Source organism: Saccopteryx leptura, chromosome 5, assembly GCF_036850995.1.
Source record: "Saccopteryx leptura isolate mSacLep1 chromosome 5, mSacLep1_pri_phased_curated, whole genome shotgun sequence".
Lineage (NCBI taxonomy): Eukaryota > Metazoa > Chordata > Mammalia > Chiroptera > Emballonuridae > Saccopteryx > Saccopteryx leptura.
This window is the reverse complement of record NC_089507.1, coordinates 212,649,238-212,666,845: the sequence shown is the minus strand read 5'-3', so window position 1 is coordinate 212,666,845 and position 17,608 is coordinate 212,649,238. Positions and strand designations below refer to the sequence as shown.

At 43.6% G+C, this 17,608-nt stretch overlaps 1 protein-coding gene across 11 annotated transcripts in view; it reads right to left on the bottom strand.

Annotated features, from left to right (window-relative positions):
* NCOA6 (nuclear receptor coactivator 6) overlaps nucleotides 1-17,349 on the bottom strand; it is an 81,842-nt gene extending 64,493 nt beyond the window's left edge. For 8 of the 11 annotated variants that reach the window (XR_010751461.1, XM_066384016.1, XM_066384022.1 and 5 more), the window contains exon 1: nucleotides 17,150-17,349. The gene's annotated coding sequence lies outside the window, so the exon portion shown is untranslated. Of the gene's footprint in view, nucleotides 1-5,478; nucleotides 5,551-16,637; nucleotides 16,772-17,149 lie in introns of those variants that run through there. The other 3 variants (XM_066384018.1, XM_066384019.1, XM_066384020.1) reach the window with 3 other exon arrangements.
* Between the last annotated feature and the right edge of the window lie 259 nt (nucleotides 17,350-17,608).

The window sequence follows — 17,608 nt, the reverse complement described above, 5'->3', positions numbered from 1 at the left end:
GAAATTAAAAGGAACACAGAGACTCTTGCTCAGGCTTTTGCTCAAACCTATGTCAGTGATTTTCAACCGGTGTGTCACAGGAGGCACACTGGTGTGCTGCAAGAATTTTTAAAACATGTAATACCTAACTAGTTAGGGGCACTGACCTCTTTTCCTTCAGACTGTCAAATTTAAAAAATGACAACAGCTAACACAACAATAGACATCTTGTGTGAATGAATCAATTATACTTTTTTTTTCCAGATTAGCTATATATATTTTGGTGCACCACAAAATTTTACTAATTAGTTGATGTGTATCATGATACAAAAAAGAGGAAAATCTCTGGTCTATGTAAATATAATAATGCTCCCAAAAGTACCATGTACAGAATGAATGGAAACACTATTAACCTTGTAGAGAAGAGATAAGTCTAATGATCTGAAACTGTTCCAGAGTATATAAAAAGAAAGAAAACTTCCCAATTTTCTTGTGAAGCAAATATAACATGAGTATCTAAAATTGATACAGCCTGACCAGGCAGCAGTGGATAGAGCGTCAGCCTGGGATGCTGAGGACCCAGGTCGAAGCCCCGAGGTTCGCTGGCTTGAGCGCAGGCTCATTAGCTTGAGCCCAAAGGTCACTGGATTGAAGCCCAAGGTCGCTGGCTTGAGCAAGGGGTCACTGGCTCAGCTGGAACCCCATGGTCAAGGCACATATGAGAAAACAATCAATGAACAACTAAGATGCTGCAATGACGAATTGATGCTTCTCACCTCTCTCCTTTCCTGTCTGCCTGTCCCTATCTGTCCCTCTCTTGATGTCTTTCTCTCTCTCTCAAAAAAAGAGATGATACAAACTGCAGTATGGTGTCAGATGGGCACTAAATTTACCAGGGCTATCACTTCACAAGTTATATAAATGTCTAATTACTGTGTTGTACATCTGAAACTAATATAACAGTGTATGTTAATTGTAATTGAAAAAAAACGGCCACAAAGAAATAGCACACCTACTATAATGGTTAAAATTTAAAAGAATGACAATATCAAATGTTGACAAGGATGTAGAACAACTAGAACTCTCATACTGGTGGAAACATTAAAAGGTACATACAATCTGGTAGTGTCTCATAAAGTTAAGTATATACTTATCATAGGATCCAGCAATCTCACCTCTAGGTTTTTACCCCAAATAAATGAAAACAGGTCTACATAAAGACTTGCCTATGAAAGTTAATAACAACTCTATTTATCATAGATTCAAACTGAAAGCAAACCAGAAATAACCCAAATGCCCATCAATTAGTAAATGGATAAAATATAGTATATCCCTACTATATTTGGAATACTGCCTATAGAGGTCAGGAATGCTGTTAAATGTCCTACAATGCATAGAGCAATCTCCAAAACAAAGAATTATCCAGACCAAAATGTCCATATTGTCAAAGTTGAAAATAAACTGTTGAAGCTAAGTGAAAGGTACATGAGGGTTTCAAGATAGTCTTCTGGTTTTGTATCTCTCTCAATTTCTATAACAAAATGCTTTTTAAAATACATATCTAGGCCCTGGCCGGTTGGCTCAGTGGTAGAGCGTCGGCCTGGCGTGCAGGAGTCTCGGGTTCGATTCCCGGCCAGGGCACACAGGAGAAGCGCCCATCTGCTTCTCCACCCCTCCCCCTCTCCTTCCTCTCTGTCTCTCTCTTCCCCTCCCGCAGCTGAGGCTCCATTGGAGCAAAGATGGCCCGGGCGCTGGGGATGGCTCTGTGGCCTCTGCCTCAGGCACTAGAATGGCTCTGGATGCAACAGAGCGACGCCCCAGAGGGGCAGAGCATCGCCCCCTGGTGGGCGTGCCGGGTGGATCCCGGTCGGGCGCATGCGGGAGTCTGTCTGACTGCCTCCCTGTTTCCAGCTTTGGAAAAATGAAAAAAAAAAAAAAATTAAATCAAATAAAATACATATCTAGCCCTGGCCATGTGATTCAGTTGGTTAGAGCTTCGTCCTGAAGCACAGAGGTTGCTAGTTCAATCCCTGGTCAGGGCACACACAGAAACAGATTGATGTTACTGTCTCTCTCTCTTTTCCTCCTTCTAAAAATCAATAAAATAAACATTAAAAAAATATGTATCTATTCAAACTTTTAAAAAACCAAATCATTCTGCACATATAACTCCTTCTTTGTGTTTCTTCTGCCCAAAATTACATTTGCAAAATTCAAAAAAAAAAAATATATGTATCTAGCCTGACCTGTGGTGGCGCAGTGGATAAAGTGTCGACCTGGAATGCTGAGGTCGCTGGTTCGAAACCCTGGGCTTGCCTGGTCAAGGCACATATGGGAGTTGATGCTTCCTGCTCCTCCCCTCTTCTCTCTCTCTCTCTCCTTCTCTCTCTTTCTCTCTCTCTCTCCAATAAAAATGAATAAATAAAATCTAAAATAAAAAAAAATATGTATCTAAACAATACCCAATTCAGGAAGTTCTTCACTGAATCTCTCAAAAACAGTACTACTCAAGATTAAAATCTTTTTGTGGGAATGACCTTTATGTCTCTTTTCTTGAAGGGGAGAGAGGCTAATGTGAAAGGTAGAGAGAAGACACAGTTTGATAGAGGGAAGGTAAGGAAAATTTCACATCCTCCCCTCCTCCCCACCCCTCTCTATGTCCTATCTAGTCCCAGCCTGGCACTAAGCCATGCCTTCTACGGTAGACGAACTTCTTAGATGAACACCAATTATTCCAGCCTCCTAGTATTCACTCCCTTGCGTAATATCCTCTCTCGGAGTGTGGGCTGGCCTAGTGACTTGCTTCTAACCTATAGAGCAGTGGAAGTCAACCTGGTCCCTCCCTACCACCCACTAGTGGGCGTTCCAGCTTTCATGGTGGGCGGTAGCGGAACAACCAAAGTATAAATAAAAAGATAGATTTAACTATAGTAAGTTGTTTTTTAAAGATTGATTCTGCCAAACTTAGCAAAAATCCAACATAAAAGTACTTGGTAAGTAATTATTATTATATGCTTTAACTTGCTGTAACTCTGCTTTATAAATTTTATAAAGTAAAGTTACTTTCCTACTTTATAAATCACCATTACTGTGGAACCGGTGGGCGGTTAGAAAATTTTACTACTAACAGAGATACAAAAGTGGGCGGTAGGTATAAAAAGGTTGACTATCCCTGCTATAGAGTATGGCAAAGATGATGGGATGTCACTTCTATGATTAGGTTATGAAAGATTACGACTTCTATCTCCCTAGGAGACTCCCTATTGCCTTCCAGCATGCCATGCTGAAGAGGCCACACGACAAGGCACAGAGAGCAACCTGCAGCTAAGAGCCAGTGAGAAATCAAGACCCACTAGAGCAGCGGTTCTCAACCTGTGTTTTTTCAATATGTATTTTCCGATGGCTTTAGGCGACCCCTGTGTTTTGGTCGTTCGAACCCCGCCGGGGTCGCGACCCACAGGTTGAGAACCGCTGCTCTAAAGACTGACAGGTTCATTCACTCATTCAACAAATTATTTAAGCCTGACCAGGGAGTGGCGCAGTGGATAGAGCATCAGACTGGGATGCAAAGGACCCAAGGTTGCTGGCTCGAGCAAGGGGTCACTCGCTCTGCTGTAGCACATATGAGAAAGCAATCAATGAACAACTAAGGTGTCGCTACGAAAAACTAATGATTGATGCTTCTCATCTCTCTCCGTTCCTGTCTGTCTGTCCCTCCCTATCTATCCCTCTCTCTGACTCTCTCTCTGTCTCTGTAAAAAAAAAAAAAATTATTTAAGCATATAATATATGCCAGGTATTATTCTAAATGCTAAAGATATCACGGTGAAGAAAATACAGACATGGTCGTTGCTTTTAAGGAGTTTACATTCTAGTAAAAACTTGGGTTTTAAAGCACAGGATTCTTAAATCAAAATATTTATCCCCTTATTTATATGTTTATCTAAATATTTATGAAAAAAAAGTTACAAGTTGCATAGTGGCCAGATCTACAACTAGAGTAGGAGTCTCAAACTTGTCTGCACTCTAGAATCACCTAAAATTCTAAAGCTCAGGCCAATTAAATAAAATCCCAATTGGGGTGGAGGGGGGGGAGACAAAGGTATCAGTAGTTTGCCAAGCTCCATAGGTGACTTGAAATGTGAAGACAAATTTGGGAAATCACTGAGTTAGAGTTTCTATTTCTGATTAATGATATAGTTCATTTATGGTGATGACAGAAGTAGATGAGTGAAAAGTAAAACTCAAAACCAACTATAAAAAAAACCCAAACCCAACTAGCCTGAACTGGCGCAGTGATAAGAGCACCAGGCTCAAAACCCCAAGGTCACCAGCTTGAGTGCGGGCTCATCTGGCTTGAGCACAGGCTCACCAGCTTGAGCGCGGGGGTCATTGGCTTGAGTGTGGGATCATAGACATGACCCCATGGTGGCTGGCTTGAAGTCCAAGGTCACTGGCTTGAGCCCAAAGTCACTGGCTTGAGCAAGGTGTCACTGGCTTGGCTAGAGCCCCCTCCCCCTCAATCAAGGCACATATGAGAAAGCAATCAATGAACAACTAAGGTGACACAACTGAGTTGATGCTTCTCATCTCTCCTTTCCTGTCCATCTGTCCCTGACTGCTGTCTATCACCTCTTCTCTCTCCTGTGCTAAAAACAAAAACCTAAATATATATACTTGCCCATTTCTGAATCAGAGATTCGCAAGGTAATTTGATTATTTTTATTTTTCTGAAGCTGGAAACGGGGAGAGACAGTCAGACAGACTCCCGCATGCGCCCGACCGGGATCCACCTGGCACGCCCACCAGGGGGCGACGCTCTGCCCCTCCAGGGCATCGCTCTGTTGCGACCAGAGCCACTCTAGCACCTGGGGCAGAGGCCAAGGAGCCATCCCCAGCGGGCCATCTTTGCTCCAATGGAGCCTCGCTGCAGGAAGGGAAGAGAGAGACAGAGAGGAAGGAGAGGGGGAGGGGTGGAGAAGCAGATGGGTGCTTCTCCTGTGTGCCCTGGCTGGGAATCGAACCCAGGACTTCTGCACGCCAGGCCGACGCTCTACCACTGAGCCAACCGGCCAGGGCCTAGCTTTGATTTTTTTTGCAATGTTATGCATTCTGAGAACAACATAAAGAGAACCAAATAAATAATTTTCCTTTTTGGATTTATCCATGACTGCAATCCTCTCCAGAATCATGGACAACTAATATATTCACCTTTTCATCTTGGTACTTTCTATGAAACCAATAAAGAATTCTTCCATATTACATACAGCTGTATTTCCATCAGAACTGATACTCAACTGCTTTGCTACATGCAGACCTTAACTCAGTCACTTTGGGTCTAATCCACAGGCCCAATGCAGCTTCCCAAAGTAAAACACTCTACAAACATTCAGATAAAAACGTCTTCTTTTCTAAAAAGTAAAGTCTATTTCTTTGTTGAAGTAGAAACTAAGTTTTTTATAAATCAAACTGGCATTTGTATTCATAGAATCAACAGACCTGTGTAAGAACTCTGACCACTCTCAGAAAAGATAGAGGTTCAGTAGGACCCCTCTCCATTCTATCCAGGACCTAGACAGAAAGAAAAAAGGGCAAAGAGGAAGAGAGACATCAGAAGAAAAAGACTAAAAATATAAGTCCAATATATCTCTTCAAAGTAAAATTTTTATGACTGCTCAAATTCATTCTCTCTACTACTGTTTCTGCTAATTTCATTCTAAAAAGTTGTAAACACATGAGATTATCTACAGTTTCAAGTCCAGGGTTTTTATTTGCTTGTTTTTAACAAGAAAAGCCTATCATAATCACCAAGGATGCTTTTCAAAATACATCAATAGTGATTACACTAAGGTGCTCATTTTATAATTCAATATCCTCATGATTTGTACATTTTGCATTATGCAAGTCTTGCTGCAATTAACAAATACTAAACAAAAACCAATACATCTGTCCTGGGGAGAACCCATGAAGGATTCTAATTAAGTAGGGAGCAGAAACAGAGCCCCACAGAGGTTACATGATTTGCCCTACGTCACATATGTAGTTAGTTACAGACTTAGTCTTTGTTGTCGCTTTCCTACTCTTTCTGTTGCAAAACTGTAAATATGCTGATTATACCTTTTAACTGAACATTTACTTATACTCTGAAATAAATTTATTACAGATGACAACTGTAAAAAACAAACAAGCAAACAAATAAATGTGAAACACAGATGTCCTGGGCTCACAACTGTGCACCACCACAGCTGCTGTACCATTCATCTAAGGAAGTGAAATAAAGCCAAAGCCCACACAACGATTTCCTAACCTCCATATTCACTTCTTAAAATGTTTTCATACAGAAAAATGTCAAATTATGAGTAGTAAAATCAACTGGGTATATTTTGAGAATAGACTAGCATTATTTATGATAATAGAACACAGGGTAACAGAACAGAAAGAGAGCTAGGCTGAACATAGCAGAGTGTGCCTGGAGTTCTAGTCATGACCTTCCCATAAAGCTGTATATTCCTAAATCATAAAATGAGAGGATGAATCACTAAGCTAGAGCTAAACAGAATCTCCCAGTTCTTTCTAGATTTAAGAAAATTCAAGAGCCTGACCAGGCAGTGGCGCAGTGGATAGAGCGTTAGACTGGGATGCGGACGACCCAGGTTCGAGACCCCAAGGTCGCCAGCTTGAGCGCGGGCTCATCTGGTTTGAGCAAAGCTCACTAGCTTGGACCCAAGGTCTCTGGCTTGAGCAAGGGGTCACTCAGTCTGCTGAAGGCTCACGGTCAAGGCACACATGAGAAAGCAATCAATGAACAACTAAGGTGTCGCAACAAAAAACTGATGATTGATGCTTCTCATCTCTCTCCGTTCCTGTCTGTCTATCCCTACCTATCCCTCTCTCTGACTCTCTGTCTCTGTAAAAAAAAAAAAAGAAAATTCAAGGACTTTTTTTGTATTTTTCTGAAGTGAGAAGTGGAGAGGCAGAGAGACAGACTTGCATTTGCTCGACCAGGATCCACCTGGCATGCCCACTAGGGGGCAATGCTCTGCCTATCTGGGGTGTTGCTCCTTTGCAACTGGAGCCATTCTAGCACCTCAGGCGGAGGCCATGGAACCATCCTCAGCGCCCCGGCCAACTTTGCTCCAGTGGAGCCTTGGCTGCGGGAGGGGAAGAGAGAGACAGAGAGGAAGGAGAGGGGGAACGATGGAGAAGCAGATGGGCGCTTCTCCTGTGTGCCCTGGCTGGGAATTTAACCCAGGACTTCCACACACCCGGCTGACACTCTACCACTGAGCCAAACGGCCAGGGCCAAGGACTACTTATAAAGAATGTTAATTCAGGCCCTGGCCGGTTGGCTCAGTGGTAGAGCATTGGCCTGGTGTGCGGGAGTCCCGGGTTCGATTCCCAGCCGGGGCACACAGGAGAAGCACCCATAAGCTTCTCCACCCCTCCCCCTCTCCTTCCTCTCTGTCTCTCTCTTCCCCTCCCGCAGCCAAGGCTCCATTGGAGCACACTTTGCCCAGGCGCTGAGGATGGCTCTGTGGCCTCTGCCTCAAGCGCTAGAATGGCTCTGATTGCGGGCAGAGCGACGCCCCAAATGGGCAGAGCATCCCCCCTGGTGGGCATGCCGGGTGGATCCCAGTTGGGCGCATGTGGGAGTCTGTCTGACTGCCTCCCCGTTTCCAACTTAAGAAAAATACAAAAAAAAAAAAGAATGTTAATTCTATATGCTTTCACTTTAAGAAATATCTCTATTCAAATGTTCTAAGTAGCTCTGTAAAACAAGAATCCTAGAATTCTTACACTATCTGCCTTATAAACCTAAGTCTGGATATTACACTTAAAGTACTCAAGAAATTAAGTTGGTTTTTTAACCACTTAGGCTTAACTGTTTCAGGATAATTTGTGAGGCATTTTAAAAGTGTCTGAATAAACAGCTACCCGTGAACTGTCAAAGACAATCTGCCATGGCACAACCAGAGTAAGATCCTAGCCCATCCTGCCTCACCCTCTCATGAGGCTCTTATAAAACTAGCAGTAGTACATGCTTCCTGTTCCCAAGTCCAGGGCTCCAAGGGAAATTGTATGCAAACCTCCAGCCAAATAGTAGAAATGTACTTCCCTGAAAGGATCAACAAAATGCCTGTTAAGGAGATTAGCATTTCAATATGGTAACAACACTGGTGTGCACTTGGTAAGGATAATAGACAATTTAAGAGATTAGGGAATATTGACATTAACTCTTAAACTTCAGTCCTGACATTTTAGTATAAGAAACAAAAGATAAATTAGTGAAATATGAAATTTTAAGGCTCTGGCCTTGTTGTTCAGTGGATAGAGCATCATCCCGACACGCCAAGGTCACGGTTTGATCCCTGGTCAGGGCACCTGCAAAGAGCAACCGATGCCTGGCCTGTGGTGGTGCAGCAGATAAAGCAACCACTTGGAAAGCTGAGATTGCCAGTCTGAAACCCTGGGCTTGCCCAGTCAAGGCACATACAACAGGCAATCATTGAACAACTGAAGTGAAGCAACTATGAGTTGATACTTCTTTTTCCGCTCCCTCCCACCCCCGTCTCTCTGTAAAATCAATAAATACAAATCTTAAAAAAAAAAAAAAAAGCAACCAGTGAGTGCACAACTAGATGGAACAATTAAGTGGAACAAGTTGCTGCTTCCCTCTCTCTCTGTTTCTCCCTCCCTTCCCCCACTCTATCTCAAGTCAATGGGAAAAAAATTTTAAATTATGGCAAGGCACTTAACCTAATGAATAATTTCCCTTAGTAAAATCCAAAACAGGAATCTGATTCACAAATCTGCAACTATTTCTTCCTGTGTCAGAAAGCTGGTGTTTGATCTCTGGAAAATGTACATAAATGGTATATGGAACTAATGCCAATTCTATATTCAATGGTTCAATATCAGTAAAACAGCTGATTAATGGGAACTTCTGCCTCCTGTGTGTGGGAGTGGGGTGGGGTGGGAATTTGCAGCTCCTTAATGCTAAATACAAACCTAAATACCTATTTGAAATTTAAATACTCTCTGAATTTGGTGATCATTAACATTATTAACTGTCATCATTTCCCCCCCAGCTTTACTGAGATATAATGAATGACATTGTGTAAGTTTAAAGTGTATGAGACTGGTACACGTACATATTGAAAAATATATCACAAATGCAACAATAAGGTTACTTAACACATCCATCACCTCACATAGTTACCATTTTGTGTATGTGTTGAGAACATTTAAGATCTACTCTCTTAGCAACTTTCAAGTCTTGTTAGCTCTAGTCACAATGCTGTACATCAAATCCCCAGAACTTATTCATCTTATAACTGGAAGTTTGTACCCTTTGACCAACATCTCTCCATCTCCCCCACCTACTTGCCCCTAGCAACCACCATTCTACTGTTCCTATGAGCTTAGCTTTTTAACTGACATAGTTAATATTAATTAATCATTAATAGTCTAGCTGAAAAATATTCTAAGTGAGACAGAATATACCATTCTTCAAAAGTTAATGAAGATGTGGTTCTGGTTTTTTTGCCTAATAGGGTGTATATATAAAATAGCTTATCACCAAATTCTAGGGCTCCATTACTCCTTCCAACAAAGTCATAGTACTCCCTATATATACATATTTGTACATATATATATATATCTACTCATTTACTTTTTATTTTTTTCTACTCATTTATTAACTCAGCAAATGTTTATTGAGCTCCTAGGCAGCCACCTTGTCATTTTAGAACAAGGTTAAATACGAAAGATTAAATTTTTTTAAATAAGTAAATGTGCCAGACAACACACTAGGTAGACACAGGGGCCACAGAGAGGGAGGAAGGGACAGACAGACACAGGTCCAGTCCTCAAGGAGCACCCAACCTAGTGAGGCAGGAGATAGCAAGCTAGTTCCGTATCTCTCCTTTCTCCCCATGCTGTTTCTCCTCTTCATGACCAGGCTTACTTTCCTAATGTACAGCTCTAATTATGCCACCATATGGCTAAAAACTTTTGATGACTCCCCATTACTAGTCAAGTCCAAACTTCTCAGCTTGGAAATGAAAAGGAGTCAAAGCCCTCCATGATTCAGTTGTATAGTATGAAGAGACTTGGGTTGCCTGGACTTAAGTTCTTTCTTCATCAATTGTTAGCTTTATGTCTCAGTCTCTTTAACTAAAAAAAAAAAAAAAAAAAAAAAAGATTAAAAATAATGCCTATCTCACAATCTCACAGGGTTGTTGTGAGGTTTAAATGAAATTCTACTTATAGAATGCTTGGCACACTAGTCTAGCAAACAATATACATGCAAAAAAAATCTGAGCTACTACTATTATTATTGCTGTTGTTCAATCTCCATTTTCAGCCTTCACTCCAACAGCAGCCCGGTTATAATCTTGTTCTCCAGCCAAACTGGATTCGTTACTATCTTCTAAACACCCATCTCCACAATCATGCTTTCACTCAGCCTGCAAAAACCTGCTTCTTTAAGTTTTAGGATCCTAACCATTCTTGGCAGCTCTACTCAAAGGCTACCTCTTTCAGGTACTATTCTTTGATACCCCAGGACCATCATACATTACATACAACCCTCATGACACCTAAACCCTGGCTCCATTCATCTTCATGTCCTACAGAGTTCTAGCCAGATGTACTGTGGTAGGGCTCAATGTCCAGTGAATGAATTCCTACATGTCCTCTCTCTCATCCACTGCTCCTTTGGAAAACAGCTCTACATCACAAGTAAAGAGACCGCCTCTGCAGTATTTCATAAAGCTGGCTAGCTAATTTTCCTTTCTATCACCAATGTGGTCATTTCTAATGCAGTAGCCAGCATACAGTAGATGCCTAAATATTCAGTGATTTGAACTGAATTTCATCTCATCTTTTAATTTCAATTATCACTTTATTCATTATAATCAAGTATGAGTCAGCCTTAGAAATAGATTTTAGTTTTTACCTGCCCACAAACACATCTGTCAGTTTCTGGCCATTCTGACCCTATCCCAGTATGTCATTTACTGGTTTAGGAAAGATAAATATTTAAAACCTCAGTAAAGTAAGAACCAGAAAATTAAATGCCTACAGTGTGATAAAAGGGAATGTGCAAAGCAAGTGAGTAGTGAGGACCATCTAGAAAACCAGGAAACACACATCCCAGCTAAAAGCTCCAGCTTTTATTGAATTACTATGACAGAAAATGGCCTTGGCGTTGACGGATCTTCCAATTTTTCAAGATAAGTCAGAAACTCTGAAATTTGTATAAAATTTTATGACATTAAAAATATTGTATGCCTGACCAGGCAGTGGCAATTAGTGGATAGAGCATCAGCCGGGACACTGAGGACCCAAGTTTGAAACCCCGAGGTCTCCAAGTTGAGCGTGGGCTCATCCAGCTTGAGCATGGGGTCCCTAGCTTGACCGTGGGATCATTGATATGATCCTATTGTCACTAGCTTGAGCCCAAAGGTCGCTGACTTGAAGTCCAAGGTTGCTGGCTTGAGCAAGGGGTCATTGGCTTGGCTGGAGCTAGCTGCCTGGTCAAGGCACATATGAGAAAGCAATCAATGAACAACTAAGGTGTTGCAATGCGCAACGAAAAACTAATGATTGATGCTTCTCATCTCTCCGTTCCTGTCTCTCTGTCTATCCCCCTCTCTGACTCTCTCTGTCTCTGTAAAGAAGAGAAAAAAAAAAAGATGAGGAAACTGGCCTGACGTGTATGTGGTGGCCCAGTGGATAAAGTGCCAACCTCGAATACTGAGGTCGCTGGTTCGAAACCCTGGGCTTGCCCAGTCAAGGCACATACAAGAAGCAACTACTACAAGTTGATGCTCCCCTCCTTTTCTCTCTCTCCTCTCTCTAAACTTATTAAATAAAATCTTTAAAATAACTAAATAAAGATGAGGAAACTGAGGAAACCTGTTCAAGGTTACACAATTAGCAAGCAGTAGAGCTGGGATTAGAACTTCAGAGTCCACCAAAAGAACTCTCAATTTGAAAACAAAAGCCATTCAATAAATGGTGCTGGAATAATTAACTGTACATAGGGAAAAATACGAAACTGGTCCCTATCTCACACCACACACAAGTTAATTCCAGATGGATTAGAGGTCTAAACATCAAAGACAAATCAGTAGAGATTCAAGGTGATAATATAAAGAATAACTTCAAAATCTTGGGGGAGGAGGCCTGACCTGTGGTGGCGCAGTGGGATAAAGCGTCGACCTGGAATGCTGAGGTCGCCGGTTCGAAACCCTGGGCTTGCCTGGTCAAGGCACATATGGGAGTTGATGCTTCCTGCTCCTCCCCTTTCTCTCTCTCTCTCTCTCTTTCTCTCTCTCTCCTCTCTGAAAATTGAATAAATAAAATCTTAAAAAAAATAAAGTCATGGTGCACTTAAAAAAAAAATCTTGGGGGAGGAGAAGATTGATAAATTCGACTTTATTAAAAATCAGAACTTTTTTTTTTTTTTTTTTCATTTTATTTATTTATTTTTTTCATTTTTCTGAAGCTGGAAACGGGGATAGACAGTCAGACAGACTCCCGCATGCGCCCGACCGGGATCCACCTGGCACGCCCACCATAGGGCGACGCTCTGCCCACCAGGGGGCGATGCTCTGCCCATCCTGGGCGTCGCCATATTGCGACCAGAGCCACTCTAGCGCCTGAGGCAGAGGCCACAGAGCCATGCCCAGCGCCCGGGCCATCTTTGCTCCAATGGAGCCTTGGCTGCGGGAGGGGAAGAGAGAGACAGAGAGGAAAGCGCGGCGGAGGGGTGGAGAAGCAAATGGGCGCTTCTCCTATGTGCCCTGGCCAGGAATCGAACCCGGGTCCTCCGCACGCTAGGCCGACGCTCTACCGCTGAGCCAACCGGCCAGGGCAGAACTTCTTTTTAACAAAAGACAACTTAATGAGATTTAAAAGATTAGCAACAAACTGGAAAATGGCATCTGTAATACATATAACCAACAAAGGATTAACCAGAAAATATAAACAAATCTTTTGAAAAAGACAATCTAAGAGAAAAATGGCAAAACCAGCCCCAGCATAGTCTAAGCTGTAAATATTTGGCATTACCACATTTGCCACAAAGCAGAACTGAGAACAGCAGACCCTGGCATCACTGACCAATATAAAACATTCAGGGATGTGCGTCATGCTGCAGGTACACAGAGCGTGGGGGACCCAGGCAGAAGGACAGAGCCAGGATGGTTATTCTCCATTGTTTAGGAACTAGATGACAAAATAGCAGTTGAACAGCCAACATTCAAACACACAGATCAAGGACTGGCAAATGTCTGTGGAGGACCACAGAGTAAATATTTCCAGCTTTGTGAGCTATATATTCTCTATCACAACCTCAACTCTGCCATTGATAGTGTGAAAGCAACCAAAGACAGTATGTTAATAAGTGTGCCAGTATTCCAATAAAACTTTATTTACATCAGTAGGTAGTGGGCCATATTTGACCTATGGGCCATAACTTGTGGAACCCTGACATAGTTGTGATTTTCCTACACTCCAAGACTATTTCCCATCTCTCCCTGACTTTTATATCTGCTGACTTCTAATTTCCTGAAGCAAAAACGACATTTGACAGTTTTGGAGTGGTTCTCAAAAGTCTATCACTCTACCAAAGAGCATCTTCTCCCTTATTAACTGTGACAATTCTCACTTCATTTTACATTCATATTTTTAACCTCTTTGACAGCCACCATCCCGAACTATTCAATAGAAATCTAAAAAATTTCTTTTACCACTCACACACAATGTCAATTATCAACACCTGAAAATTCTAATGCTGTTCAATGCTCAAAGTCTCTGCCTGAGTTCAAGCCCTCATTACTTCTTCCCTGCTCTCTAGATCACCCTCCTTCTAAAGGAACATCCATTTAGCTCCTAAATATTAACCCTCATAATATAATCCCCTCCTTGAAGACTCTGAAATTAAACCTCATAACATATTTCTCTCCTCAAAGACCCTGAATGCCCCCCTATCAGCTAAGGATTTAGTCCAAACTCCTTAGTAAGGTCCTTCACAACCAGATGCTAATCAATATTCCCAGGCTCATCTCCATCTCTCTCTCTCTCTCTCTCTCTCTCTCTCTCTCTCTCTCTCACACACACACACACACACACACACACACATTCACTCACACAAAATGCTCCAGCCACATTCAATTACTCTTCTCTCCAACTCGCCATGTGGTCAACTCCTCTACCTTTCAGGACACATCTCAAATGTCATCCTTTCACAAAACCTTCCCTGATTCCTAGAGCAGAGACATGCCCACTTCTGTGTCCTTACAAACTTTGATAACTCTCCTTTGGCATTTACCATCCTGAACTATCATTGTCTACTCTAAAGGGACTGAATATCAAAAGTAAAACTGACCCTGCTCTAAAGAAGTTTGAATTCTCAAAGCCCAGCTTAATGCTTGACATGCAGTTGATGTTTAGCACACAGCAAATGGATATTGAATGGCCTGACCTGTGGTGGCACAGTGGACAGGCGTGGACCTGGAATGCTGAAGCTACCGGTTCAAAACCCAAGGCTTGCCTGGTCAAGGCACATATGAGAAACAACTACTACAAGTTGATGCTTCCCACTCCCTCCCACCACCCTTTCTCTCTCTCCTTTCTTTAAAATCAATAAATTCTTTAAGAAAAAAACCATGTACATTGAATGGAAGACATGCTTTATGGTAGGATTAGGGTTTCTTTTTTTTTTTTTTTAATTTTTTCCCCAATTTTTTATTTATTCATTTTAGAGAGGAGAGAGAGAGAGAGAGAGAGAGAGAGAGAGAAGGGGGGAAGAGCTGGAAGCATCAACTCCCATATGTGCCTTGACCAGGCAAGCCCAGGGTTTTGAACCTGCGACCTCAGCATTTCCAGGTGGACGCTTTATCCACTGCGCCACCACAGGTCAGGTCAGATTAGGGTTTCTTAACCTGGGATTCATAGACAGGAGTCCACAGATAGAATTTCTGGGGTGAAAGGAATCCATGAACTTGAATAAGAAATTACTTCTTTATTTTCACTAACCTCTCTGAGTTATCTTCTTCAAATATGAATTCAGGCAATAAACCATTCTAGTATTAGCAGGATCTGTGACTCTATCACAGTAATCACAGATATCTTTATATCATACTACAGTTGTAGATATCTTAAAATATTATTTGTGCTGATCACATCTTTAAAATTATAGTTCTAAATTTTTATAATGTGCCGACAAAGAAGTGTATCTATATTACTATATCATAATCTGTGTATTTTGGTAACTGTATTTCAATATAACTGGTTTCCTTTGTAATCAAATGTATTGTTTTATGTAATTATAAATATTATTCTGAGAGCAGTCTATAAGCTTTACTAGATGCTAGAGGGGCCCATGGCACAGACAAGGTTCTTTCTTTGTTAGATCCACACAAAATGAATCACATTGCTTTATATACTTATAAAACGTATGTATTGAATATATATTGGAAATATTATTATTATAAAATGTCCTTACAACCTTTTTGTTTAAAGTCCTTTTTGATTATATGGGAGCCCTAGAACTACTCTATCATGACTGATTTGCATTTTCCCTCACAACTCTCCCATAGCCCAATTGAACTTTCAACTCTTCCCTTTAATTCAAATTTGATCACGATAGAGATCGTAGGTCTCTGCCATTGTTCACAGTTTTTTTTAAAAGGTTTTTTATGTCCTTTTGTTATATAGTAAACACCTAGAATAAAAAGGGAGCATCTCTTAGAACTCTATAAAATTAGAAGTCAAAAGAGCCCTGAAAATAACTTTTTTGCACAAATGCAGGTGGGCTAGAAATGACCACCTGGTTTCCTATACATTTTGTATCCCCCTCAGTCTTTGAACTGACAAACTCATTACAAAAACAAGGTAAATTAATAGTTCTTTGACATAAGTTGCCATGCTTGATTTCTTAACATTTTTCTGCCCACCTGCAAATTCCTCAAGGGCAGTGTGTTGAATGAGGCAGCAGACAAGCATGCCAGTACCCTCTCTGTCACTAACTTCTGAGATGTTGAGAAGTCAACTTTACCTTTCTATGTATCAGCTAAAATTAATACTTCATCTGAAATTGTTACAGTATCTCTAAGACCTTTGTAGTCTTTATACATTCATTACCTCACTATTCTTACTGGCTTCAAAACTGCCTTTCCGATGACCTCCCCAGGTGACCCTGCTCTTAAAACAGTGGGCTGTCCCCTTCCTGGGAAGACACCTTAGGTCACCGCCCACAAACAGGCCGGTCCCTCCCTTTAAAGACACACACAAACTCCCTAAGTTGATGGAGCCTCTCTTCTTGCCAACCAGTTACATCCTGCACCCCTTTTGCTGGCCAGCTCCTGCTCCCAAACCTCATCCTTCTTTTTTTCTTTTCCTTATCGAACCTTTCCCTTTTTTTGTTGCTCTCCCCAAAAAGGAGTGGAGTATCTTGGGGGCACATATGTCCCCGGTCCCTTAGGAGTTAGTTATACGGTCTTGCAATTCAGCCCCGCGACTCCGAGGACTGCCCCGATCGGACACCCAAAGAGCCCCCATTTCTCAACAACCCCTTCCTCCTCGCCCAAAGAACTGCCACAGTCCTGACAGCCTGGGCTCGGACCCCACGCCCCTCCGGGTCCTACCGGCGCTGGGGTCTTGAACACCGCCCACGGTCTAACCCGGCTCCAGGTCTTGCCTCCCACGCTCCATGGACCCCGACCCCGGTTCCGTTTGGACCCAGAGTCCCTTGTCTGCGACCCGGCCACGACCTCACGTCCGGCTCCCGCCAGTTCCTCGGGCCTGGAACGCCACCCCGTGCAGACCCCGGCCCGCTCTGCACTCCCGCAGCGCCCCAGACCCCGCGCCCGGCACCCTCTCCAAGCCCGGCCGGGCCCCCACTCCTCCAGCGTCCCCGCCCGCAGGCCCGGGGCCCGCTCCCCAACATGGCGACGGGGACACGAGCACGGCGGGCAGGCGGGCGGGCGGGCGGGGCGGCTCCGGGCCGGGCCCGTACAGGGGCTGCGCTCCGCGATCGGCCGGCGCCATTTTCCCGCGCCGGGCCCGGGCGGTGCCTGCTTCCAGCGGAGCCAGCGGCCCGGGACCCCGGACGGTCGGCGGGCCCACCCCTTACGTGTCCGCGTCGCCGTCACCTCACCTGAGCGCGGCCCCAGCGCTCCCGGCCGGGCCTCGGAGCACCGGCCCGGGCCGTGCGTGCCCGCGGCCCTCCGTGAGTTCGTCCGTCCGTCCTCGCGGGCGCCCGTCTGTCCGGCCGTCGGCGCCCGGCTGCCAGCAGCCCGACCCGGCAGGGCCTCAGGGAGCCGGCGGGGAGGGGGATGGGCCGGACCGGGCCGGGGAGGGAGGGGGAGGGAGGGGAGAGAGGGAGGGAGTGCGGGAGGGGGCGGGGCGGGGGCGGACCAGGGGTGGGTGGGGCTTGTTCACGTGACCAAACGTCCCCAAGCGCGGGAGGCGGAGCGCGCATCCGCTCACTTGGGTGCAGAGCTTGGTACCGGGACCCAATGGGTCTCTGTGTCTCCTTGCGCTGTGATGTCCTCTGTGGCTCCTGCCCCACTTCAGAGTCACTGCACAGCTTTATGGAAGGCTTCTAGCTGTGTAT